The sequence below is a fragment of the Lissotriton vulgaris genome, unplaced genomic scaffold (genome assembly GCF_964263255.1).
Source record: "Lissotriton vulgaris unplaced genomic scaffold, aLisVul1.2 SCAFFOLD_655, whole genome shotgun sequence".
NCBI classification, from domain to species: Eukaryota; Metazoa; Chordata; class Amphibia; order Caudata; family Salamandridae; genus Lissotriton; species Lissotriton vulgaris.
The window spans coordinates 598,542-624,822 of NW_028242302.1; positions in this window are offsets into that span (position 1 = coordinate 598,542).

The following is a 26,281-nucleotide window of genomic DNA, read 5'->3' on the forward strand; positions in this document are numbered from 1 at the left end:
CCTCAGGGCTTGCTTCCTGCAGTATAATGACACTTCCTTCCCTCCCCTCAGTGGTAGACCCCGTATCATGTAAATCGGTTTCTTGGGGAGTAGGTGATCTTGCCCTTGCCAGACTACCCAATGAGGACCGCTTAACCAAGAGTGAATATAACGATAATTTCTTTTCAGTAAGTTCGATATCTTTAGCCAGGGCGGTAGAAACTCTTATCAAGAAATTGTCTAGAGTACCCATGAGAGACCCACCAGTAATTCTCCCACAGTTTCCCACTGCAACTGGGGATGTAGTCATGGTTCACACAATCCTCTTAAATCAATGGATATGAATCCTTGCTACACTTCAGATGTTAGTTGACAGAATATGCAAGGGACTCACTGACCTTTGGAACTGTAGTTGTTAAGGCGGCGGCCCGTCCCGTCCTTGTTCGGTCTTGAACAGGATTAAACGGGCCCGCCCTTTGCCCTTTGCGCACTGGTTAAATGTGCCTCCTGGCGCTGGTGGGACGTCTGTCTAGCGCGCCGCCCCTGAGCCTGCTGGGATATGTAGTCCCAGGGCGGCGGCGCTGGTTGTTGCGTCCGTTGACTCCTGGCGGTGGCGGCAAAGTAATTTGGCCTCTCGCTGCTCTGCTGCTGCTGCCGGTATGTTTGATAGTCTACTCAAAAAGGTTGACTGTGGTTCCCCTACCGATTGTTGCCCCCTCACATTCTTCAAGAAGCTTTCTCTATCTGCCCTGACCCCCCTCGTTCGTTCCTCAACAATTCACTTAAATATGGTATTGTTCCTGACACATTCAAAAGTGCGGATATTGTACCTATTTTGAAGAAACCGGGTGTGAATCCGTTAATCTTGAGCAACTATCGCCCCATCTCTTTGTTGCCATACCTGGGTAAGGTTCTTGAGGCTTATGTGGCCAACTGTCTCAGCTCCTTTATTGAACATGATCAGATCCTGGATTCTCATTAAGCAGGTTTTAGACCAGCTCACTCTACTGAATCGGTTATGCTCACCGTCCTGGATGAATTGAGAAGAGGTGCCGACAACGGCACCCCCTAGGCCCTGGTACTCCTGGATTTGGCAGCAGCTTTTGACACGGTCGATCACAACATCTTGATTGACTGTGTCAAAAGTGCCGGGATCCAGGGTCTGGCATTGAGGTGGCTTTCTTCCTTTCTTGACAACCGCTTTCAAGCTGTTCGGTTGGCTAATTTTTCATCCAAGAAGAGGAAACTGACCTGTGGGGTGCCTCAGGGCTCATCCCTCTTCCCTCTCCTTTTTAATTGGTATCTTTTCCCTTTAATCCAATCCTTGAGAAAAAAAAGAATTGGGAATTCAACTATGCTGACGATCTTCAACTATTATTTGAAATCAATTCATCAGCAGCATCAGTTACTCACTTTCAATCTACAATGATTTTAATAAGTGATTGGATGAATCATAATCAACTCAAGTTGAACCCGGATAAAACCGAGTTGATTCTCATCGGTGGCTCTGCCAACCCATGGCATTCCAATGTTTGGCCTCCCTCTTTAGGCAACCCCCAGGAACCTGCAGCCTCTGCAAAAAACCTAGTTATTATGATCTCTAGTGATCTGTCTATGAATGCCCAATTTGGTTCAGTAGTTTCTGAAAGCTTTTTCCAACTACGCAGAATAAGGAAGATGAGCAGATTCTTGTCTAGAGAAGCATTGACCCTGGTTATTCTCCCGACTAGATTATGCCAACTCCTTATACTGTGGCATCCCTGCCTGTCAACCTAAACATCTAAAGCAGGTTCAGAACCAAGCTGCCAGACTTATTTATCATCAACCGAAATGGCAGCATGTGACACCTATACTGAAAAATCTACAGTGGCTTCCTGTGGCCAAAAGATGTGTCTTCAAGTTGGGATGCACCATCTTCAAAGCTCTGTATGGTAACAGCCCTGCCTTTATCTCATCCAAAATACAAAGCTATACTCCCTCCCGGGCTCTGCACTCCGGTCATCTGAACTTGTTGACCTCTCCCCGCTTTAAACGCAATAAGGATGGAGGCCTAAGATTTGCTGTCCTAGCGCCTCAATTCTGGAACTCACTCCCGGAGGAGATGAGATTAACTTTTTCTTACACACAGTTCCGAAAACTGCTCAAAACTCATCTGTTTGCCCAATCATACAAAATCTCATCCTTAGTTCCTCCCCCGTTATATCTGCCTTCTCAGCGCCATGAAACCGCCTTGGTGTACATGCGCTATACAAGAATTTTTAACAACACAACATATATATATAATCTTATATATAAGAAAGGAGTGACTCAAACAGATGGACTCGCCAAAGAACAAAAATAAATTTCCACAAGAATGTTTTGTCTTCCGCCTACCTCAAGTAGTCATGCTTGTTTTCTCAGTGGCTGCAACGCTGATACTGCTGGATTTTAAAAAAGCACCATGAGTTTTTGCAGAAAGTAAGAAGAATCTGTCATGTGGCACCATAGACATGTATTGAGGGAATCCCTGCATATACAGTCCTAAATGTTATCAGGGTTATTCACAATAGTAACTTGCACGTATAAGTAATTTACACATGTGAGTTTATGCTCAGCCTTATGATTAACTTTACTACTTTTGACTATTCAACATTTACAAGTGTGAAGTTACTCAAAAGTGTAAGAGTAAACTAACATATGCAAATGACTAGCAAGTGCAATATTTAACATAAAGCTATAGTTTTCTTGTCTTAATTAACTTTTTTACTTTCCCATACCTTAATCAAGGGAGATGTGAGCGCTCTTAACTTTGAAGGAAAATTAGTTAGCATTTTAATGTTAATTATTAATATAAATAATGTAACATATTTATTGTGCATGTTAAACAAAATAAAAAATATTAGGAGAACTATTAATCTAAGTTTGAATTAAATATTTAATCAATTTAAATACACAACATTAAATAAATATTTTTCTGAATTTTAAATTATTAAAAACACCTAATGCAAAAAATAGATATGTATTATGTATTTATAATTACTAAAGGTGATGTATATAATTAATTAAAAGTAATGTGTTATATTTTTATAAAAAGTAATGTCACATTAAGTTTTAAATGTAAAAAGTTATTAAAATATTGTACAATTACATAAATATGCGTTTACATTTTTTTAAATGAAATAATAAATATGATTCATTTTTAGCTAATTGTTTTAAAAGTATTGTTTTTTAACTAGTTTAAATAACTTTAACTTATTTCAAAGTACATTGTTTCCTATGGGTTTTACTTTCAGTTCTATTCTTCATTGATTTCTATAGAGGGGTTTGCTTTACTTGTGGTTAGCCATGTGCTGTGTTAGACTTATGTAGTAAAGGAAGTAACAGAGTCCACTGTAGAAGATAGGTTCCTTTATTGTAAGTTCCTTCCAAGATATAAAGTGCAGAAGTTGATAGGTAGAACCCAGTTGGTCATCTCAGACTGAGCTGCTAACAGCTAGCTCCTGGTGGGGTTCTACTTATCAACTTCTGCACTTTATATCTTGGAAGGAACTTACAATAAAGGAACCTATCTTCTACAGTGGACTCTGTTACTTCCTTTACTACAACTTACACCACTCGACATATTTTGTTTTTGCATATTTATATAGCGCAAACTTTACCCAAATGTATTGGAGCGCTTTACATGAGCAGGGTATTTACATTACACATTCAGGCACTGGGAGATTAAGTGATTTGCCCAGGATCACAGGATGTGGACGCGACTCGAGTCTCGAACCTTTGTTTTCAGCACCAAAGTCGGCAGTCTAGCCGCCGGACCACATCCTCTCCTGCTACTAGTGTTTTGGGTCATTCTTAGGTTGAAACCTACCAGATAGAAAATCTGTCTGGTTTGTTAACAACATCTTGGGGGCATTCGGAGACCTTCCCAGGGAATGCATTCCACCCATTGCTTACTAGTGGCTTTGTGGTTTGTAACTCACATTTGCTTACCTTCAATTTGCTGGCTCTATTTGTTTTAGGCTATTCAGCTTGAGTTTGTCCCTCCATTGCCCAAATCCTTTTAACTGTATTCTTCAACCAGCACTGGAGTTATGTAATCAGTAATTTAAATCGTGTTCTTATCTTGTCACATTTGCTGTGCATTCAAGGACAGAGGTCCAGGGAGCTTGGGGTTTACTTTTCTTTTTCTGACTTCAAAGTGAGAGGATTTATTTGACAATCATGCTGGCTACTGGGGAACTGCTTGAGGAAGGCTGTTCAATGTTGTTATTTTACTATCACAAAACAAAATGTAAATATCTGCAAATTAACTGTTCTGATATTTCAGAATACATCAGAATTAGAAAAGTACAAATAAAGCAAATTTTTGGGTGATTATGAAGGAAACAAATATTTTAATACATTTAAAACAAATCAATACACTAGGTGATAACATTTCCTTCGTGGACTGTATATTTTTACCAGTAAACGTGTATGTCTGTGCAAATGTAAGGGTCATTTCAATTGAAGATGTGTTGTCTGTATTCGCAACGCTCTACCACACCATGCATACTCCACTTTACCCCACTCCATTCTACTCTGCACCACTTCACACTATCCCACTCCACTCCGAGTCAGTTCACACTGCGCCATTGAACTCTATTCTGTACCACTGCACTCTACGCCACTTTACTCTAAGCCTCTCTACTCTACACCACTCTAGTCTATGCCGATCCACTCTATTCCAAAACACTCTTTGTCACTCTACTCTGCAACACTGCATTCTATGCCACTGCACTCTATGCCAATGCACTTTACTCTATACTACTCCACTCTACACAGTGCACTTCATGCCAATCCACTAGACACCACTTTAATCTACTCTGCACTTTACACCTCTACGTCACTGCACTGTACTCTACCATGCACCACTCCACTCTGCTCTAAAACAATCTACTCCATGCCACTCCACTTAGAGCCACTTCACTCAGCGCCAATGCACTCTGTACCGCTTTACTGAAAATCAATGCACTCTATGCGACTGCACTCTCTGCAGCACTGCACTCTATGGCACTATACTCTACGCTGCAGCATTTCATGCCCCTGCAATCTACACCAGTGTACTCTACATTACTGCACTTTATGTCACTGTGCTCAACTCTGCAACACTCTATGTAACAGCACCCTACGCCACTGCACTCTACTCCAGTGTACCCTCCATCACTGCGCTCTAACAGGCACATGCATCAAGAAATGAGTTTGCGTTTCCTTATCTGCGATTTTTAAGGAATTGCAAAACGTGATGCATCACAAAATCTGCGAATAAATAAGGAATCGGTAAAAATCGTAGAAAATATTGAGATTTCTTGTTTTTGCAAACTTGCAAATTGCGATTTCGCAATTTCCGGGGTCGCACATTGATGCATGTTGATGACATCAGAACCAGGAAGTGTGCACTCCAAGCCTCATTTTCAGTGCTGAGGCTCAGGGAGAGGAGGGAGCTGGCTCTGGGAGAAGTAGAGGAGTTTGAGAGAGAGAGATTGAGAACACCTGCAAACAACAGAACATGGAACCTGCACAAACAGTAGAGGACAGCCAAAGTGCCAGAAAAAGAAAAGTGAAATTCTCTGAAAAAGAAATTGAAACTCTGATTGAGGGAGTATTGCACAGCCACAATAAGCTGTTTGAAAAAGCTTCTCTGAAGGTACCTGAGCAGGAGAAAAGGAAGATATGGATCCGGATCCAGAACAGAGTCAATGCAATTGGGGTGACTCATCGTACCAATGAAGAACTAAAAAAGAGATGGTATGATCTGCGCAGTCGGGCCCAGGTGCGCATTGCAGACCGGTTGAAGGAGGCACATAAAACAGGAGGGGGTACACCACCAGACACTGGAAACACTCCCATGGAGGATTTGGTGGAGTCAACAATCCAGCCTGAAGCTGTTGTTGGTGTGATGCAGCTGGACACCTCAGGAACTGCACACACGTCTGAAGGTAAGAGGAATGCATGTTTACATTGTGCCAATTACTGAAGTCAGAATGTCAGCTCAGCACAATGTAAGCGCACACTGTAAAGCATTTACTACAATTACATTACTATGGGAAGTGCATCATGGGAGATGTAGTCAGGGCAAGCAGTTACAATGACAAACATACACATATGTATAAAACGATTTCAAATAGTATAGCAGATGTTCAAAAGAAATTGAAATTTAATATTTCTCACTGTGACATAACCTCACAAGCATACATTAATGCTGTTTTGCACTGTTTAACCTCCCAGATGCAGAACGTGGTGAGGCCGGGGACAGTGAGGTCCTGGAAATGCAGCACAGCAGCGCTTCAGAACCTGAGGACACACGAGCTCAGCCAACTGCACAGTCACGTGCACCACATTCCCGTAGGTCACCTGTCCCAACACTGGTTCCCATGGCGTCAGATGATTAGGCCAATGCAGCACCTGACGTCAGCCTTCGTCAAAGTATTAGTGATAGAGCGCGCAGTTCACCCGGGTCACCAATTTTCTCACACGCACTGGGCCCCGTCGTGCATTTTATTTCAATCTGTGATTCCTGTGAACCGGGTGAGATCCCGACACGCTACTATGAGTAATCAATGGTTCAGGATTACCTCTGCTTACCATGCACCTGACTTACCACAGGCACAAACTTACGATGGACCTAGAGCTAAAAGGGAAAATAGTAGACAGGACCTTAAAACATTTCTTTACGTCCATACATTTTATCCACTTTTCTGTAAAATGACCACAGACACCTGATGAAGTTTAACACTTTATATGAAATTTCAAAAAGAAAATGCCAAGACAATAAGCGATATGCAGAACACAATGTCAAACATTAATATCAACATCAATAGGTAACTTTGCACAAAGAAAATCACGATCATTGAGATATATGGGAAGACTAGAGGTGGGGTTTGGCACAAAACTAATCACTGTAATTTTATACTAAGACCGGTGTTGTGGAGGGACCTAAAACATGTACTTATCCTTATCACTTACGACTATTCTTACTAAGTTCACTGCAATCCACTAAAGGAAAGGGAAAAATGGGAACAAGCTATTATTTATGACAAAATCAATGATCTCCTAAAGGAGGTGGGGAGAGAAGGCATCAAACTAAATCAGACACATATACTGGATGTTTCAACGGCAATAGAGCAATATCACAGGTAGAATGCTTTAATAGATTATACGAGAGAGAGAGAGCGAGAGAGAGAGAGAGAGAGAAACAAGATACAGAGAATACGCAAACCCACAAACAATATTTACCTAATTCAGATTTAGACCAACCCTGGCCACGGGTCAGTTGGGAAGACGGGGACAAGGACCCTCAGAAAAGGCACACCAGAATGCGATCAGGTACAACCCACGGACAGATCAGGACAGGATACCCCTCAGGTTTGGGTCAAAGGACTGGGCCTCCCAGGGAACGACCAACACCCACAGCTTCGGACAGCAACGCCTGCGTTACCCCTTTCTGCAAGTAATCCGCCAGAAACCCCGATTGGATTTTCGAATCTCCCAGCAAAGTGCTTCGCCAGCACTTAGGAATTTCCACCCCTTAGGAGTTTGTGGAAAGTATGGACAGAGTGCTTCGCAGCACTTTCAGATTGAGCACCTATTGAGATCGTAGGGTCAGTGACAGGTCTGCTACTCGGACAAGTCGGACAATTTCCATAAGCTAAACTAGGGCAATTATACAATTCTGGGGACCCTCAGACCACCCACTAATGTTGCAAGTGACAGTTTCCCATATTTTGATTGGTCAGGAGAGGTGGTGCGATCATTACCACCTCCTAAAATTCAGCTTTCCCATATTAAATATTCAGGTTTGCATATCCGCCCCCTGGGTTCACGTTCTCATCCATAGAATACAACAGAAAGTATGAGCGCATAAGACAGTTGCAACAAAGTCTGTTAATTTCAAGGTGATTGTCCACATTTTGTGCTGGGTTCTCAGGCGCATTTTGCTTCAGGAGCCAGCTGGCTTGGTTCAGCTTCTGCGCAGTCGAGTTTCTCCCAGGTCACATGGCAAAACCCAGAGGAGCTTCAAATATGGCGTAGCTTAAGCACTCCCAGCCCCCAAAGACGCGGTACATGGAAAGTAAGCGAAAACAAATTAATATCACATCCAGAATGATTACACTGTATACCATGAAAAATCTTATCCAACCCTTACTTTATAATGACTATAGCATTAAAGTTTAGTGCGAAAAGATAGATAAGCAAAGGCAGCGGTAGCAAGCAGAGAGCGTGGTGAGAGTCAAGCGGCCATTTTAGCAACAGTGCGCATGAGCACAGAACTCCCTCCAGAATGCGAGTGCGTCACATCACATGGGTATGACCGGCGCATGCGCAGACTGTATTTCAGCAAAGCAGCCATTTTCCTTAATGCAAGCTTCGTTAATTATGAAAAACATACAGGCAAGCATCCGGGGACACCCGCGTGTTTGGGAAAACGTACAACAACCGACAAATAATGATTTTTAGTAATTTTATACAGTTCGCGAGGTTCTTGCACGGGGCAAGGCGCTTCACGTGCAAATCCTTGCTCCATCAATCCCCTCTTTGATGATATTTACTATCATCACTACAAAAAGGAAACAGATGCCAACTTTTCTCATTCATCCACATCACTCATTTCAATTTCGACAAATTTATTGTTCAGTTTTCTTTCAGCTTCTCTATGAGAGTGGTGATTTTTCGCCTTTTTGTATATAGTATTCTTTAATTCTTCTAATTCCAGTTCATCAATATTTCTTTTCACCCCCCTCTGATTTACTGTGTATTTCTTTTTATACTTCTGGCATTTGCAGCAGATAAAAATAATCAATACACTTATACCTATCACAACTATTGGCATCAGTATTTTCCACAACAGGTTTCTACCTAGGTTAGCAAACCAACTACCTATAGAGGAGAGACCTCCAGTCAGTCTCGTCCAGGCACTGTCAACCTCCAATGGTTTGAGTTCCTTTTCCAAATTAGTTACGTTTTTCACATATTGGTTTAATTCGATACTTTTATCTGGAATGTAAGTGCAACAATGTTGCGCTTTCAGCATTCTACAGACTCCACCCTCTTTTGCTAATAGGGTGTCAAGGGCAAGACGGTTTTGTAAAACCATTGATCTGATCGCAACCATTTCGGTATTGACCATCAGGAATCCTGCAGCAGTGTCCGTTGATAACCGGTCCACTACTGTAGACAATTTGCAGATCCTATGGGTGTTCAGAACTACCCCCATTCCAGGTATCAGTGCACTGAAAATATCACCTATAATTTCACCTACACTTTCACGTCTACTACGCACTAAGCCATTAGTATCTTCATCGCTTCCAGCTGCATTATTCACATGGTATATTTTCGGGAAAACAATGCCAAAGTAGCAGCTTCCATACCAGTGATCCGGCAATTTGAAATAAGCCTTGTTCCCACATATATAATATATTCCGGGAAACACAGGTTCTGACCCATTTTTGAAACCCCAACCTCCAATTACCTTGTAATTATGTTCACACTCGCTGGAACCAATGAATACATTGTTATAGTACTCTGTCTTTTCCCTATGGATACAAAGTTTCCCCTTTCGTTCAAAATCCAGCAACAAGGCAGGATTAGCTTCGCCTTGCGAGGTGTTATCCATGTGCTCAGCCCACCTAGGGACTCTATCCTTTTCGTCATTTGCCTTCTTTTGAAACTTTTCTCTCCTTCTGTCTGCCATCTTAATGAACATCTTTTCCTGCTCTTGCAGAGAACATGTCAGATTGGATTCTCTAGCTTCATTTAAATCTATGTTACCTATAGTCAGAAAATATTCTCCCATATAACGGGTCACATCACTTTTAGTATGTACACGGTTCAAGTGTCCTCTAACAGGCAATTCAGAAAATACTACGTCATCATTTGAATAATAGTATTGCAAGGTGCTTCTATAGAACAAGCTAGCTAATATACTACAGGAGATTCCATAGGTCAAAGGCAGATGGTGGTATGTCACGCCTTCAGCCACGGAAGTTGGCAGCTTCATGCAGACATAACAGTCCTCTATTTCCATAGCTTCTACGTAATGCACTAACAAGTTAGCGAAAACATTTAAATGCGTCCTGTTTTTCATTCTGTGAAAATGTAGTCCATCCTCATCTAATGCTTCTAAATTAGGTCGTGTGTGTGTCAGTCTGACTTTGTTGTCACGTCTTTCTAAGCTACGTGGTGTTTCTGCAGTCTGTATATTTCCTACGTCTACTGCTTCGGGTTCAGTGGGGGACAAGTTAGGATTTTTACTTATCATAAAAGGTAGAAAAACTGTTAGTCCTATCCACATTACTATTAGCATGGCTATACTACACAAGCATATCTTACAACAGGTTTTGAGACACCCACACCTGGATCTCCCAGAGACACTCGGATCAGACATTTTTAGCTTACAGGTGGCTTTTGCTACCCCTCTTCGTTTCTTTGCACCAAAGGCTCACTTCGCGGCTCTTTCAAGGAGGGTCTTCGTCAGAGCTCCGATCAGCAATGGACTCTTCGTCACTGTTGCCACTGTGATGTGGTTCGTCTATTTCTTCCAACACAAAGTAAGTCCACTCAGGGCTTCGATAACGTCGGTTCTGTTTCTTTAGCCTGTCGCTTTTTCTCAGCGATTTTCCTTGGGCTGCCCTTTTTTCACTCTGAGCCCTTTTTCGGTCTTTATCGTTTTCTTCAACTGTCTTTAGTCTGAGCCTTAGTCTCTTGACGTATCGGGGTGCACTCCTTCCCCCTTTTCTCCCAGTGGTTGAGGAGACTTCGCCTTCTTCGTGCACTCTTTTCACCTTTTGTTGTGGCACCTCTGTATTCCTGCCTGTCTGACTAGTTCCAGGTCTTTCGTCTACCTCTTCTGCCTGGTCCCTATTCTGACCCTGCTCAGATTCGAATCGCACTTTCTTTTTATTTTTGGTTACTGTTGTTTCCGTTGTCTGAGCACTTTGATCTAGTTCTATCTGTTCCTGTTCATGCTCTTCGATCTCTTCACTTTCTTCTGCATGAACGTCAGCTCTAATTTCTAACTGTCCCTCTTCACTCTCTGGAGTCTCAGGAGAGTTTTCGATGTCTTGATCTGACCCTACTTGGCCTATTTCCTGATCAGGTGTGATGGGATTCTCGTTGACCTGACCTTCTCCTTCTAGTTCTAACTCACCTGGACTATCCCACTCACTGTCTAAATAGGAATATTTCCTGGTTCGTATTGGATCATGAACCTGGTCGTCGGCGGGATACCATTCAACGTCTCGACTTGTGCTCGGCAGTTCGATGTCAGCTAGCTCCGGAATTTCTTCCTCGGAGGCTTCTTCAGCTGCACTGCCTTCAGCTCCAGTCGCGTTTTCTCCAGATACCCGCTTCGTGTGGCTGGCGTGGATCCACTTCGGTACACCAGCGCACTTTACAGCAGTAGTAGTGACGAGGATCACTTGTCGTGGCTTTCCCCACCTTGGCTTCAGGCAACTGCTCCGGGTGTGTTTCTTTAACGCCACCCAATCTCCTGGTCGCAGATTATGCGCTGGAGTCTCTGGCCACTCGTCTTCTGTCTCTCCAATCTGCTGAGAGAGAGAACGCACTTGGTCACCCAGCTGCTTGCAGTATTCTAATACCATATCATCAGAAATGCTTAGCAGTTTGTGTCCGGGTACCCATGCCTGTCGCATTACTCTTCCCATCAACACTTCATGGGGACTTAGGCCAGTTTTTCTGTTCGGGATACTTCTCAGACTCATCAGCACAAGGGGTAAAGCCTCTATCCAGTTCATCTTTGTGGAGTCACACATTTTTCCCAATCTGGATTTCAGGGTGCCATTTATTTGTTCCACTACCCCAGAAGCCTCTGGACGGTAGGCACAATGCAGTCTTTGCTTCATCTTGAATGCTTTACAGAGTTCCAATAGGACTTCGTTGGCAAAATGCCCACCTTGGTCCGTTTCGATAGTCTCTGGGATTCCATACCTAGGTATCAACTCCCTGAGCAATAGCTTGGCAGTGGTTAGGGCATCATTTTTCTTTGCTGGGTAAGCTTCCACCCACCTGGAGAACAGGCAAACTATGACTAGGATATATCTATATCCCTTGCATTTGGGCATGGTTACAAAGTCGGCCTGCATTCTCACAAAGGGACCTACTGCCTTTCCAACAGTACTTTGTTTTACTACAGTCTTCTTTCCTGCATTGAATTGCTGACACACTAGGCACCTCTGGCACAGCCTTTCCGCCTGGTTCCTGAACCTTGAGTTACAGAACACTTTGTCAAACACTCGGCACATTGCGTCTCTACCCATATGTGTTGGTTCATGTATCATTCGGATCATGGGGTCAATCAAGCTATCAGGCAGTACAGGCACGCCAGTCGAGTTTACCACCACACCATCTTCTCTCAATTTGCATCCTTCCTCTGCCCATTTTCCCTTTTCCTTTCTGTCTGTAGCCTGTTGCAACTCTTTCAATTCTTCCCACGTTGACACATTCTCAAACAACATAAGTTGGCAGCTGGTTCCACTCCACAGTGCAATTTGTAGGGACATGTGATGTCGGGCACAAAACTGTGCAATTTGGTCAGCATACCTATTACCGGCAGTCACATCATCATTTCCAGATCTGTGAGCCGCACACTTGACCACAGCCAATTCTTTGGGCAATTGGATAGCTTCCAGTAAGTTATGCACCACCTTTCCGTTTCTGATAGGGGTGCCCGAGGAAGTCATGAATTCTCTTTGCAGCCACAATTGGCCGAAGTCATGAACAACCCCAAAACAGTACTGGCTGTCTGTATAAACTGTAATCCTTTTGTTCTTACCCCTCTTACATGCTCTAGTTAACGCGATGAGCTCCGCCACTTGTGCAGATTTCACTTCGCTCAGGTAAGATGCTTCTATGGTTTCTGTTAAAGTAACCACAGCATAGGCAGCACTCAGGCCCCCACTTTCATGTCTTAAGCACGAGCCATCTACGAACATGGTCTTGTCCCCATCAAGTAATGCTATTTCACGGATATCCGGACGGGGCTTTGTACTGTACTCAGTGAAATCGATGCAATTATGTTCTCCTCCCTCTTCAGTTTCTACTTCCAGAGGGACTGGCAACAAGGTTGCAGGGTTTAGGACGTTGCACCGGGAAATAGTTATATTTTCGGCGCCAATTAAAATTCGCTCATACCTGGTCAGCCGACTAGGTGTGAGGTACTGGGTCTTGGTTCTGGTCAGTAGGATTACAACAGAATGAGGAACATATACAGTGACATGATGTCCCATGACAATGTTCTCACTCTGTTCCAGACTGACGCAAGTAGCAGCAACTGCCTTCAAGCATCCAGGTAATCCAGCAGCCACCGGATCTAAAGTGGCTGAAAAATAGGCCACTGGTCTTCTAACCAGTCCGTGCTCCTGGGTCAGGACTGAAAGTGCACAATTCTCTCTTGTGTCACAGAATAGCTCAAAAGGCTTGGTATAATCAGGCATACCCAATGCAGGAGCGGTACACAGGCAGTTTCTCAGAGTTACCCAAGCGTTCATGCTTTCGCTGTCCCAACTGACGGGGTCTTCTACCCCTTTCCTTGTCATTTTTATCAGGGGTCTTGCTAGAGCCGCAAATCCTACAATCCATTGTCTGCAGTAACCTACGACTCCCAAGAACATTCTCACCTCTTTCTGAGTTCTGGGCAGTTCCATTGCTTTGATTATTTTAATTCTCTCGGCAGTGACTTTCCTGATTCCTTTCTCTATCTGGTGCCCCAGATATTTTACTGAGTTTTTACAAAATTGTAACTTGTCAGGCGACACTTTATGTCCTCCTTTTCCTAAGTGATTCAGCAAGGCAATTGTGTCAGTGACACAGTCAGTCTGGGTTTTAGACGCCACCAACAGGTCATCTATGTACTGCACTAAAACAGACTCTCTTGGCAGCACTAGGGATTCAAGGCACTTTTTCAGTATTTGATTGAAAATCGATGGACTTTCGGTGTACCCCTGAGGGACACGATTCCAGACATAGATATGGCTGTCAAATTCAAAACTGAAAAGGAACTTGCTTTCTGGATGCAATGGGATGGAAAAGAACGCATGGCACAGGTCTATGACAGTGAACCATTCTGCATTCCAAGGGATCTGATACAGGATCACTGCAGGGTTGGGCACAACAGGACAGCAAGGCACAACAATTTGGTTTACCTTGCGCAAATCTTGCACTACCCTGTACTTTCCACTAGGCTTCTTGATCCCAATTATTGGTGAATTACAGGGACTGCTCATCACTTCCTCTATTATTTCTGCTTCGAGCAGCCTGGTAATTTCCGTTGCCACTCCAGCTTTTACTTCTGCACTCATTTTGTATTGTCTGGTTTTCGGGTATATAGCATTTGCTTTTATTGCTATTTTAACTGGGTCCACATTTGCCATCAAGCCTACATCTTTCCCTGTGAAATCCCATACTTCTGGAACTACTCTCAACTGGAGTTCTTCAGGTAAATCTTCAACAGTCAAAGGCTTTATATCAGAATCTTGTCTGACTAACATCAGTTTGTACAGGCCATCTTCATCTGGTGTCTGAATTTCGACGCCATTTGGTGTGCAGAAAATGGTACAACGCATCTTGCACAACAAATCACGTCCTAACAGGTTCACAGGACTGGAATCACAGACCACAAATCTGTGCATTTCTTTGAAATTTCCTATAGAAATTTCCATTGGTTCAGTTACTGGAGTACTTATTATCTGATTGGAGACGCCCACTACTTGGATCGCTTCTCCCGAGAGGGGTAGGTTAGGAACATCCACTGTCCTTACAGTAGATCTGGTAGCGCCAGTGTCCAACAGAAAGGTGACATCTTTTCCTTCAACCTTTCCTTCAATGTATGGTCCAGTCTGGTCTACCGGTAAGGAGGCGCCAAGCACGCACTCCTCATCCTCCCCTCTCAGGCCCCGTCAATCTTGATTCTCACAGAGGAAGGTATCATTTAACAAGTACTGTGGAATGACTGCGTTTCTTTCACTCTCGACTTCCCATGCTTCCGCCCTCTCATTCTGCTGACCCTGATTCTTAAAATTCTGTCTGGGAGCGCGAGGTACTGGAGGTAATTTTACCTGTTGCTGATTCTTTCTCGTCCCCTCTTTCGGCACCTGTGGATTTAAACCATTTACAGGGGCATTACCGGCCTGCAGGTGTGGACACTCGTCTCGCCAATGCCCTATCTGGCCGCACCCATGGCACGGAAATTTCTTCATGGCCTCTTCCCTACTCATTTTAGTGCGGGGCTTCCCTCCTCCCCTAGCAGTGGCATTCTGAGCATTGTTACCAGAGGTCAATTGGCTTAATTGTTTCTCTTGTTGTTCAGCTAATTTTACCTGTGCCCACATGACCTTTTCCTTGAGGGCTTTCTTTTTATTTTCGATTTCATCTTCACAGTACTTTGCATATTTCAAGACATCATCTATGGGCTTTCCCTGCCAACTGATTTTGTTATCTCGAATCCATTGTGAGATTTCAGGTCTCAATCCTAGCACGAATCTGTAGCTGAAGTGAGTCATGTCTTTCATGTCTACGTTATCAATACCGCTGTAAGTTTTAAATACCTGCAGTAACCTTTCATAAAATGAATGCACCGTTTCATCACGTTCTTGGGTGGTTCTATCTATTCTGGTCCAATCCGTCTCCTTTGCTGGCACCTTTTTCTTGAGGTATTGTATGACTTGCTCATACTTCCTCATTACTTCAGCCGCAGGAGCTCCTGTTTTCTCATCTCTGGGGAATTCTTCACTGGGCCAATCAATTTCAATTTTACAGTCGGTCCACAAATCTACAGGGACCACAATGTCGAAAAACCCATCCAGGTCTTTCAAGAGGCATTTCTGAACTTTTATGAATCGTTCTACCTGCCTGTACCAGTCGACAGGTTTCTCACGTAATTTTGGGAAGTCATTTGTAAATGACACAATATCTTGTCGGGACCAAGGGACATGGACATACTTCCCTCCCGGGACCTCTCTCATGGGGCACAATTTTTCTGCAGGAATTACTTCTTTCAGCATATATTCTGACGCTTGGGATTTCGCCCTATTGTCTTCCTTTTTCTTTGCCCACCGGGTTCTCCATTTTCCCACCTCTCCCCACTTTTGCAGGAGCTTCAACAATTCCTTTACCTGGATCTGTTTTCCCATTACATTCAGGCTTTCTAAATCCTTGTCTGAAAAGTCTACTCTGTAGGGTTTCTGAAGAATTTTGGAACGACTAACATCAATTCCCATTTCTGTGGCTGTATCCATTATCCTTTCATGGAGCAATCTAGCACTCCGGGTAAGATTTTTGCTGATGAACAGTAACTCTTCTTCATTGTACGAGCTTAGGCGTTCAACTCATACATTTCCAGCCATCATTTCTTCTATTTCTATTCTCAATTTATAGATCTCTAATGCTTTGGGTTGGGGGGTAGTCTCCTTCTCCAGCTCCTTGGACCACCTGTCTAATTCTTCTGGGGTTACTACAGTAGCACTCCTAATCCCAGTTGCGCCTTCAATCGACACTTCTCTTATTCTAGGCTGACTTCTTGCCCCTATCGTGCTAGTCCTAGGTTCTCTAATGGGCAAATCCATCAGCACCACAGACTCACATTCACTTTCCTGGTCCTCATCTATAAATATTTCTTTCTTTGCGGAAGGGACACTAGGAGTAGTCAATATTGGGGTGATAGCAGGAGGCTGGGGACTAATCAGGTCATTTCTGTACAGGGGAATAGCTGGACCAATAGTTACTGGAATAGTCAGGGAATCAGGATGGGGATGTATCTGGGCAATGGTTCGAACTAAATCTTCTCGCTGTCTATTCAGGGCCTCTTTTTCCTTTTCTCGCAGAGCCTTTTCTGCAGAATTGTCATGCAATACCTGTGGTACTAAGGACGGATAAATACTTGGGGCAGTCGGAGTGACCAATCGGGGTGGATTTTCTCCGAACGGCTGATAATTTGGGACTGTGGATTTAGGTCTGCAAAACCCATCCCCGTTACTGGCTTTACTGTCTGTACCCGTTCCATCTGTATCACTATCCCTCCTACATCTGGGATACTTTGAAAATGGATTCGGGGAATGTACAGGCTCTGACTCTGCAACATAGGGGGGTGGATTTTTCATTAACAAATCTTCCAGGTGCTCATCTTCTGAGTCCCCTACAGGCATTAAGTGATGGGTCTTTTCTTTACATTTACCTCCTTTTTCTTCTAATACCCCCATCATGGGAAATAATCCTTCAGTCAACATGGATTGCCTCCACTGTTTCATTTTCTGCTCTTTGGTTGGTGTAGGAAGCCTAGGATACCATTTACTCACTCCCTTATCCATCCTGGGTTTATCTCGCTCTGCAGCCTCAATTTCCCATTCCTCCAGAGCTTCGTACTGTGTCAATCTAGGTCTGGGGTGTAATTCATTCATGCGGGTCCTTAGGTTAAACAGGATCCGACCATTAAATGTACCTTCAACAGGGAATGCTAGGACTCCGTCATCTACAGTATACTTTGCCCAATTTTCTAACCAGACACAAGTGTGATACCCTTTATCAAACAACATGAAAGAAGCAGGGGTATTCGGCGGGGGAATGAGCACACCTTCCCTCGTTCTAATAGGCTTGTCGGTTTTGAAAAAATTCTTTACTTTGTCGGAAAATGACAGTTTTCTCTTTATTCCATACATCATGTGCGGTCTACCTCGTATAAGCTGATCCTTATGAAATCCTAGGTGCTTTGGGTTCGGTATAAAATCTGGATACCACATATAATTTTCCAGACCCTCTTCTAACTCGGCTTGATTAATTTTGTCTACCTTTGTGCTACCAATGCTAGCGCGACTTTTATTTCACAATACCCAATCAGGTCAGTGATTACAAATTCCTTTGTCCAATGGGTGCGCGGCCTTTTCGCGAGACAGAGTCTCACGCTTCGGCACTCACCCCTCCTTCACAAATTCAGCTCCGCTACACGCCCGCTGTTTTGACCAATACCAGCGCGGCACGGAGTGACGTCAGAGCAGCTCTCCGACCAACTCCCTCCTTCACAAGGTAACGGAAACTTTTTACTCTCCCTAAAGTGCGAATACAGAGTTTATTTAACAACACGCAACGTTTGCCACTATGTCTGAGTGTTCTAAAAAGATAGAAAAACTTTCTCTCGCTACAAGTAAACCACTTCTGTCTACTTTTCATTCACTCTCGGATAGACTTCTTTGCCTGTCCTTTCACACTAGTAACATAGAACCCGTTATTCTTCTGACTCATCCACCTTAGTCGGGGATATGTACTGAGCCAGGATTTCACCAGCGAACTATCTTACTTACCAGACAAGCCTCGGAGCCCCTACTACTCCTTCCGTATGCGACCCTTACTAGGTGATATCGCAATGAAAGTTTTATAAAGGACTCGTAGCTGTCATTCACTCTAGAAAACAAAGGTCCTAATTAGTGCTTCCAGTTATCCTAACCCTGCACTAATGATTCAAACCCTAGTGACTTCAACAGCTAACCGGATTCTGCTCACCGTTAGCTAAAATACTTCCCCGGGGATTCGGACTACACTGAACATTCACAAACAATTCTGGGTTAATTCAACATACAATATTTATAGCAGCAATGCAAAATCATGCACATTTATACAAAAAAAAAAAAAAAAATTCCTAATTTTGAAAAATACAGTAGAAATCAGCAGCACGTTTTTATTTTCACGGTTTGTTTATGACTTATCCTGTCTACCTAATCTAACTAGTCCAAACCATCCTCTGGCTGCCAGAAAATTACTGATAGAGCGCGCAGTTCACCCGGGTCACCAATTTTCTCACACGCACTGGGCCCCGTCGTGCATTTTATTTCAATCTGTGATTCCTGTGAACCGGGTGAGATCCCGACACGCTACTATGAGTAATCAATGGTTCAGGATTACCTCTGCTTACCATGCACCTGACTTACCACAGGCACAAACTTACGATGGACCTAGAGCTAAAAGGGAAAATAGTAGACAGGACCTTAAAACATTTCTTTACGTCCATACATTTTATCCACTTTTCTGTAAAATGACCACAGACACCTGATGAAGTTTAACACTTTATATGAAATTTCAAAAAGAAAATGCCAAGACAATAAGCGATATGCAGAACACAATGTCAAACATTAATATCAACATCAATAGGTAACTTTGCACAAAGAAAATCACGATCATTGAGATATATGGGAAGACTAGAGGTGGGGTTTGGCACAAAACTAATCACTGTAATTTTATACTAAGACCGGTGTTGTGGAGGGACCTAAAACATGTACTTATCCTTATCACTTACGACTATTCTTACTAAGTTCACTGCAATCCACTAAAGGAAAGGGAAAAATGGGAACAAGCTATTATTTATGACAAAATCAATGATCTCCTAAAGGAGGTGGGGAGAGAAGGCATCAAACTAAATCAGACACATATACTGGATGTTTCAACGGCAATAGAGCAATATCACAGGTAGAATGCTTTAATAGATTATACGAGAGAGAGAGAGCGAGAGAGAGAGAGAGAGAGAAACAAGATACAGAGAATACGCAAACCCACAAACAATATTTACCTAATTCAGATTTAGACCAACCCTGGCCACGGGTCAGTTGGGAAGACGGGGACAAGGACCCTCAGAAAAGGCACACCAGAATGCGATCAGGTACAACCCACGGACAGATCAGGACAGGATACCCCTCAGGTTTGGGTCAAAGGACTGGGCCTCCCAGGGAACGACCAACACCCACAGCTTCGGACAGCAACGCCTGCGTTACCCCTTTCTGCAAGTAATCCGCCAGAAACCCCGATTGGATTTTCGAATCTCCCAGCAAAGTGCTTCGCCAGCACTTAGGAATTTCCACCCCTTAGGAGTTTGTGGAAAGTATGGACAGAGTGCTTCGCAGCACTTTCAGATTGAGCACCTATTGAGATCGTAGGGTCAGTGACAGGTCTGCTACTCGGACAAGTCGGACAATTTCCATAAGCTAAACTAGGGCAATTATACAATTCTGGGGACCCTCAGACCACCCACTAATGTTGCAAGTGACAGTTTCCCATATTTTGATTGGTCAGGAGAGGTGGTGCGATCATTACCACCTCCTAAAATTCAGCTTTCCCATATTAAATATTCAGGTTTGCATATCCGCCCCCTGGGTTCACGTTCTCATCCATAGAATACAACAGAAAGTATGAGCGCATAAGACAGTTGCAACAAAGTCTGTTAATTTCAAGGTGATTGTCCACATTTTGTGCTGGGTTCTCAGGCGCATTTTGCTTCAGGAGCCAGCTGGCTTGGTTCAGCTTCTGCGCAGTCGAGTTTCTCCCAGGTCACATGGCAAAACCCAGAGGAGCTTCAAATATGGCGTAGCTTAAGCACTCCCAGCCCCCAAAGACGCGGTACATGGAAAGTAAGCGAAAACAAATTAATATCACATCCAGAATGATTACACTGTATACCATGAAAAATCTTATCCAACCCTTACTTTATAATGACTATAGCATTAAAGTTTAGTGCGAAAAGATAGATAAGCAAAGGCAGCGGTAGCAAGCAGAGAGCGTGGTGAGAGTCAAGCGGCCATTTTAGCAACAGTGCGCATGAGCACAGAACTCCCTCCAGAATGCGAGTGCGTCACATCACATGGGTATGACCGACGCATGCGCAGACTGTATTTCAGCAAAGCAGCCATTTTCCTTAATGCAAGCTTCGTTAATTATGAAAAACATACAGGCAAGCATCCGGGGACACCCGCGTGTTTGGGAAAACGTACAACAACCGACAAATAATGATTTTTAGTAATTTTATACAGTTCGCGAGGTTCTTGCACGGGGCAAGGCGCTTCACGTGCAAATCCTTGCTCCATCATTAGCACCGCAACTACACCAACAAAGATCCGGAGAGGCAATCGCAGAGTGCAACGGAGAAGACGCCGAGCACGCAGACCACAGCAGGTGGAGCAGACAAATCAGGTCTGGGGTGGCCTGGAGGGACAGATGCTCAGTTCACATCGCCTGCAGGGCAAGAACACTCGATCAAGGAGGAAATAGCAAAGATGTCAGGCAACATAGTAGTACTGGATAGTAGTGTGCAGGAACTGACAAAGGTCATGCAGGAGGGGCATGCATCGCACAATAGACAGCATCGCCAACTCATGCAGCAGCTCAATCTGCAAGTAAAGTCTAAAAATAGGCTGGTCACAGCAACAGCACTGCTGGCGCGTAGATCTGTGACCATGCAGACCCAAATGTGTCATTGGAGCGGAGATGTTGCTAAAGCACTAGATCAAGTAACAAATGCGGTTGAGATGATGGATGCATCCACTAGTGGAGGCAACATGTCTGCACAGGAAGAAAGTAGTGAGTGTGCCTCAAGCATGGACAGTACAACAATGCCAGTTGGAAGTGCAGTGAGACGCAATACACGCAGCGCCACCCCATCCACTACCAACGTGAGGCAAGAAGATGCTGCCGCAGACAGGCGTCTGGGTGTTCGCGGGAAAAACGCTAGGCTCCCAAGCACAATATTTGCCTGAGATGGTGAATTAACCATTGTTACGATGTGACCTAATCACTGACTTTCAAGTAATAGTTATTTTAAATTTTCAAATGTTTTTGGCAAGACTCTTGTGCCACTAGTCACTTTGGAAGTGTGCTTCAGTTCCCTGGTCACAATTTGTTTACATAAAGCTTACTTTTCATTTCATGTACTGTGTTTGTGTCATCATTACTCACCTTGAAGGACTGGGTTTTTTAAGACCCAGCGGTGCCAGGGCACAACACCTGAAACCTTCGTGGGTAACCTGCTCCGGCGTACGAATGACAGAGACACGGGACACTTCCTTCGACGTCAAAGATTCAAGGTTTATTTGCTGCAGGGAACACAGAAGTCACGACAAGTACACAACGTGAAACTTGGGGAGACTGCTTCAAATTGGTTCTGTGGATCGCTCCTTTTATACAGTTTTTACCCATAGAGTTACATTGAACACAAAAGTTTACAACCCGGTTCCCATCATTATCCCTCAGAGGGGTCGCTTTGGTCACTTTGAAACACATGAGGTCCGGAACATAAGTGCGGAAACATTTGGCGGTTCCCAACTGTAAAAACCCATCTTCCCACCATTAGCAAATTCCAATCAGCAGTAAAATAGATCGAAATAGGAACAAGGACAGGTGCAGAGGAAGACGGAGACAGTGGGGAGATCGGAAAGGGTGTAAAAGGGGAGGTATTGGGAAACACGAGATACAGGCATCAAAGGGACGTGCCTAATGAGATGCACGGCTGAGACAATAAGTCCGTGCGGCAAGATGAGCCTCGAGCGGCGCCATCTGCCTTACAGTAGCAACCCCCTCGTCATAAAGACACTTACAAAGAACATGTGTCTTCCGCAAATATCTTGGGAGTCCCAGGGTCGCGAAGCGGACAACGTCCGTTCACTGGCTACTTGAGGGCAAGAGACAAAATGGATGCCGTATCTAAGATGGAACCCGTGGGTACAGATGTAAAACCCACATAACAAACGAACGGTTTAAGTTAGCACAGCGAAACTGCGCACACTTACTAAACTCGTCATTTGCGGTTCATAGATACCAAACTCGACTATATTCGTGTGAGTCAAAAACACCACTTACAATTGTCACGGAACCTCAGACGCTCCTTTTGCCCTCATGTAGGCAAGCACTAGTCGGAATCATATTCGATATTCATCAAACCATCGAGATGTTGCTGTAGCATAGCTCTGTCCAACCGAGTCCCCTTGGTAACAGGTGGTTGTCTTATACACGTTGTAACACAGAGGCCACATAAGGCAGGACCACACTGCACACAAAGGCAACACGTGAACAGGAACACCACAACGACTCCGATGATCATCAGAATCTTCCAACCCCATGTCGACATCAGGCCCCAAAACCATCCAAGTAGCGTCCAATCCCCTACATCCACGTGTATGGATTCGGAGATCTTATGCAACCTCGAGATGGCTTGATAGACAGTAGGAGCATTATCTGGAATGAAAATGCAGCAGCTCGAATGGATCACCTTACATACCCCACCTCGATCTGCTAAGATGACATCTAAAACCATACGGTTTTGTAACGTCATAAGTCTCTCCGCCTGAAGTTCTGTGGTGATATTACCAAGGGCACTGGCAGTAATATTAGCTGTCGATTCTACCACTCGAGTCAACTGTCTCAGGTTCCTACTATTAACCATAGGTCCCCAAAACGGGAGGAAACCCTTGAAAAAGTCTCCTGCCTCTTGACCGGCAGTATCCTCTTCGCTAATTACGCCTCGTACAACTCTAGTCTTATGATAATCGGCATCTACGGTAAACGTCGGAGGCAACAGATTTGCAATGAAACATGAGCCCATGAAGTCAGCGGGCAACCATGTGTATGCACGATCATAGCAAATAAAGTATGTACCCTTGGCAGCCAGAAACACAGGGGACGAGGACATCGGCAGAATGTAATTTTCAGTGCAAGCACTTGCTCCAAGTCGGGCTTGCGATCTTCGGCCACGACCCATGAGACAAAAATTACCAGTGTGGGGTACGACCCATATCGGAGGCGAGCTTTTAAGCTGCTTTTCGCTAGTGAACACACTATATTCGCCTCTACTTAGGACCCTATAGGCCTGTATCTCTTCTTCGGGAATGAGCGAAGGATCATAGATTTCACTATCTAAATCCTCTATTGCTATCGACAAAGGTTTTTGATACGAGGTAGGACCAGAGTAGGGGGAACGTGGTTCTCGAATGGGGTGGAAACCCAGTGCGCTTCGAAACATTGTTTGGAATGCTCGAGCTGACCCTTGGGAACTATACGGTAACACCAGATATGGAATTCCCTTATCCGTAGTATGTGGCATCAACCCACACACCCAACAATTAGTAGTGTTAACCACTAACTGATGCTGATGAAGGAGCTGAATAAAGGAATTGTTGCGGAATTCTACACGTCTAGCCTGCTCGTGTTCGGGTAACATATGAAAGGAATGAGGAGAAACAGTAGAGGTAAGATTAGGGTCAGGAGTAGGAGTAGGTGTAGCAGGTAAGAAGTAAGACATCGTGTAATACACCCCACCCGCCAACAATGCAGAAGCAGTCAAAAACAATACAAACAGTTGGAATATAAAACATTTGGTACGACTGAGTTGCTGCAGCTTGAATCTGTGAACTTGAGCTCCCTCCAAATCATTCAGCTTCGAGAATGCCATTCCCTATGACCGTCCGCAACGTTTCTTGATGCACTTCGTTCTGTGTAGCAATAGTCAATCCCTAGGAGTTCCCAGGAACCGACGGCCTTTAACCTAGCGTCAAGACCTACTATCCAGAAGGAAGTACGCGCGCGGCCCTACGGCCTTCAATGCACAATATGTATGTATGCAAAAACAAAGTCTCTCAGCTGTGGAAGCAAAAAGTACAAGGAATGAAGCTCAATATATATGTACAAAAATAATTACAGTAATACGAGAGTTCAAAACTGATCACGGAAAACGGGATAATGCAATCGTCAATTCAGCAAAGCAAGATCTTTTATTTGTCCTTAGTGCGAGATCGCAAAAAGTATCGGGTTTTCCCAGGACGTGTCTGCTCGTCAAACAAAGGATCCGTTGAAGAGACAGCGTCCTGCTGATCAGTTGAGTGTTCTGGTCTTGAGTCTTTTGATGCTAATTGCTCAACAGTGTCTTTCTGCTGCGCTGAGGATTCTCCAACAGGCAGTGCGTCGCTAAAAGGTACAAACGCCGGCAATGTTTCGGTTTCAGATGATGCAATGCCTCTCCTTACCCACGGGTCTGCCGGCAAAGGAATAGGGACTCTTTTGGTGTGCGTGGCATGCACCCAATTCTTACGTCCCTCGAGACGAACGGCAGTCCTCGTGGCCAGGAGCACTTGATAGGGTCCGGTAAACCTCGGGTCCAGGTTATTCTTGCGTGAAAAGTTTCTCGTCACCACCCAGTCTCCGGGCTGGAGCTGGTGGCCTGGACCCTCCGTCTGCGTCGGCAATGCGTCGTAAACCTGTTGGTGAATTAACCTCAGTTTAGCAGTCAAGTCATGTAGATAATCGATCAACATTGGGTACTCAAGATCAGAAAGCATTCCTGGCCTAGGAACCCCCCACACATTCGCAGGACGGCCGAACACTATTTCATAGGGACTAAGCCCTACTCGGGAGTGTACAGTCGCCCTAGTTGACAGTAATGCCAAAGGTAAAGCGTCAGGCCACGAAAGACCAGTCGTAGCCTGAATCTTCGCTAGCTTTAGTTTAAGGGTGCCGTTGTACCCTTCAACCAATCCAGCTGACTGGGGATGATTGGCGCTGTGGAATTTCTGATTAATTCCAAGGCCCTTACACACACTCTTCATCACACTTCCAACAAACTCACTTCCGTTATCTGACCACACGACTCTAGGCATTCCATACCGAGGAAAATATTCCTTCAGTAGGATTTTCGCAGTAGACAAAGCAGTATTGTCTTTGAGGGGATAGGCCTCGATCCATCGGGAGAATGCGCAAACCACAACCAAAACGTATTTCAGGTTATTGCATCGCTCCATATGGATGAAGTCCAATTGAATCACCTCAAAGGGATACGAAGGAGGAGCAAAACTGCCAGGAGGAGTTGGGGTTCCTTTGCCAGGATTGTACATTATACACACCATACAATTCTTCACCAGACGTTCAGCACATTTCGTAATACCATCATTCTTCCACACAGGAGACAGCAACTTGCAAATACCTTTCGCGCTAATATGTGCTAACCCATGCGCCATTGTCACAACGGCCAGCACATACGCATCCGGCAACATCCATCTTTTCTGATCAGTCAAATCAATCCAACAACCATTCGCATCCAACTTTCCCGTACTTTCTTTCCACTTCGCCTTTTCAGTCTCGGTGGCCTCATTCTGAATCGCTTTCACACTTTCGATAGTGTCCTCACACATACTCGATTCTGTAGGCCACCTAACCGAACTCGTCACATACATCCGAGTGCTAAGGTTCCGGGCAGTCTCCTTAGCAGTCTCATCCGCAAACGCATTACCACGACCAACATCATCCGTCACCTTACGATGCGCACTACATTTAACAATCGCAACTTGCGTAGGCAACGTCAATGCATCCAAAAGATCATTCACAAGCTGGCCATGCTGAATCTTCGTACCATGCGACGTCAAGAAACCTCTCTCTCTCCACAATCGTCCAAAACTGTGAGCGACACCGAACGCATACTGGCTATCGGTAAACACGTTCACACGTTTCCCTTTCGCTAACACACATGCTCTAGTAAGAG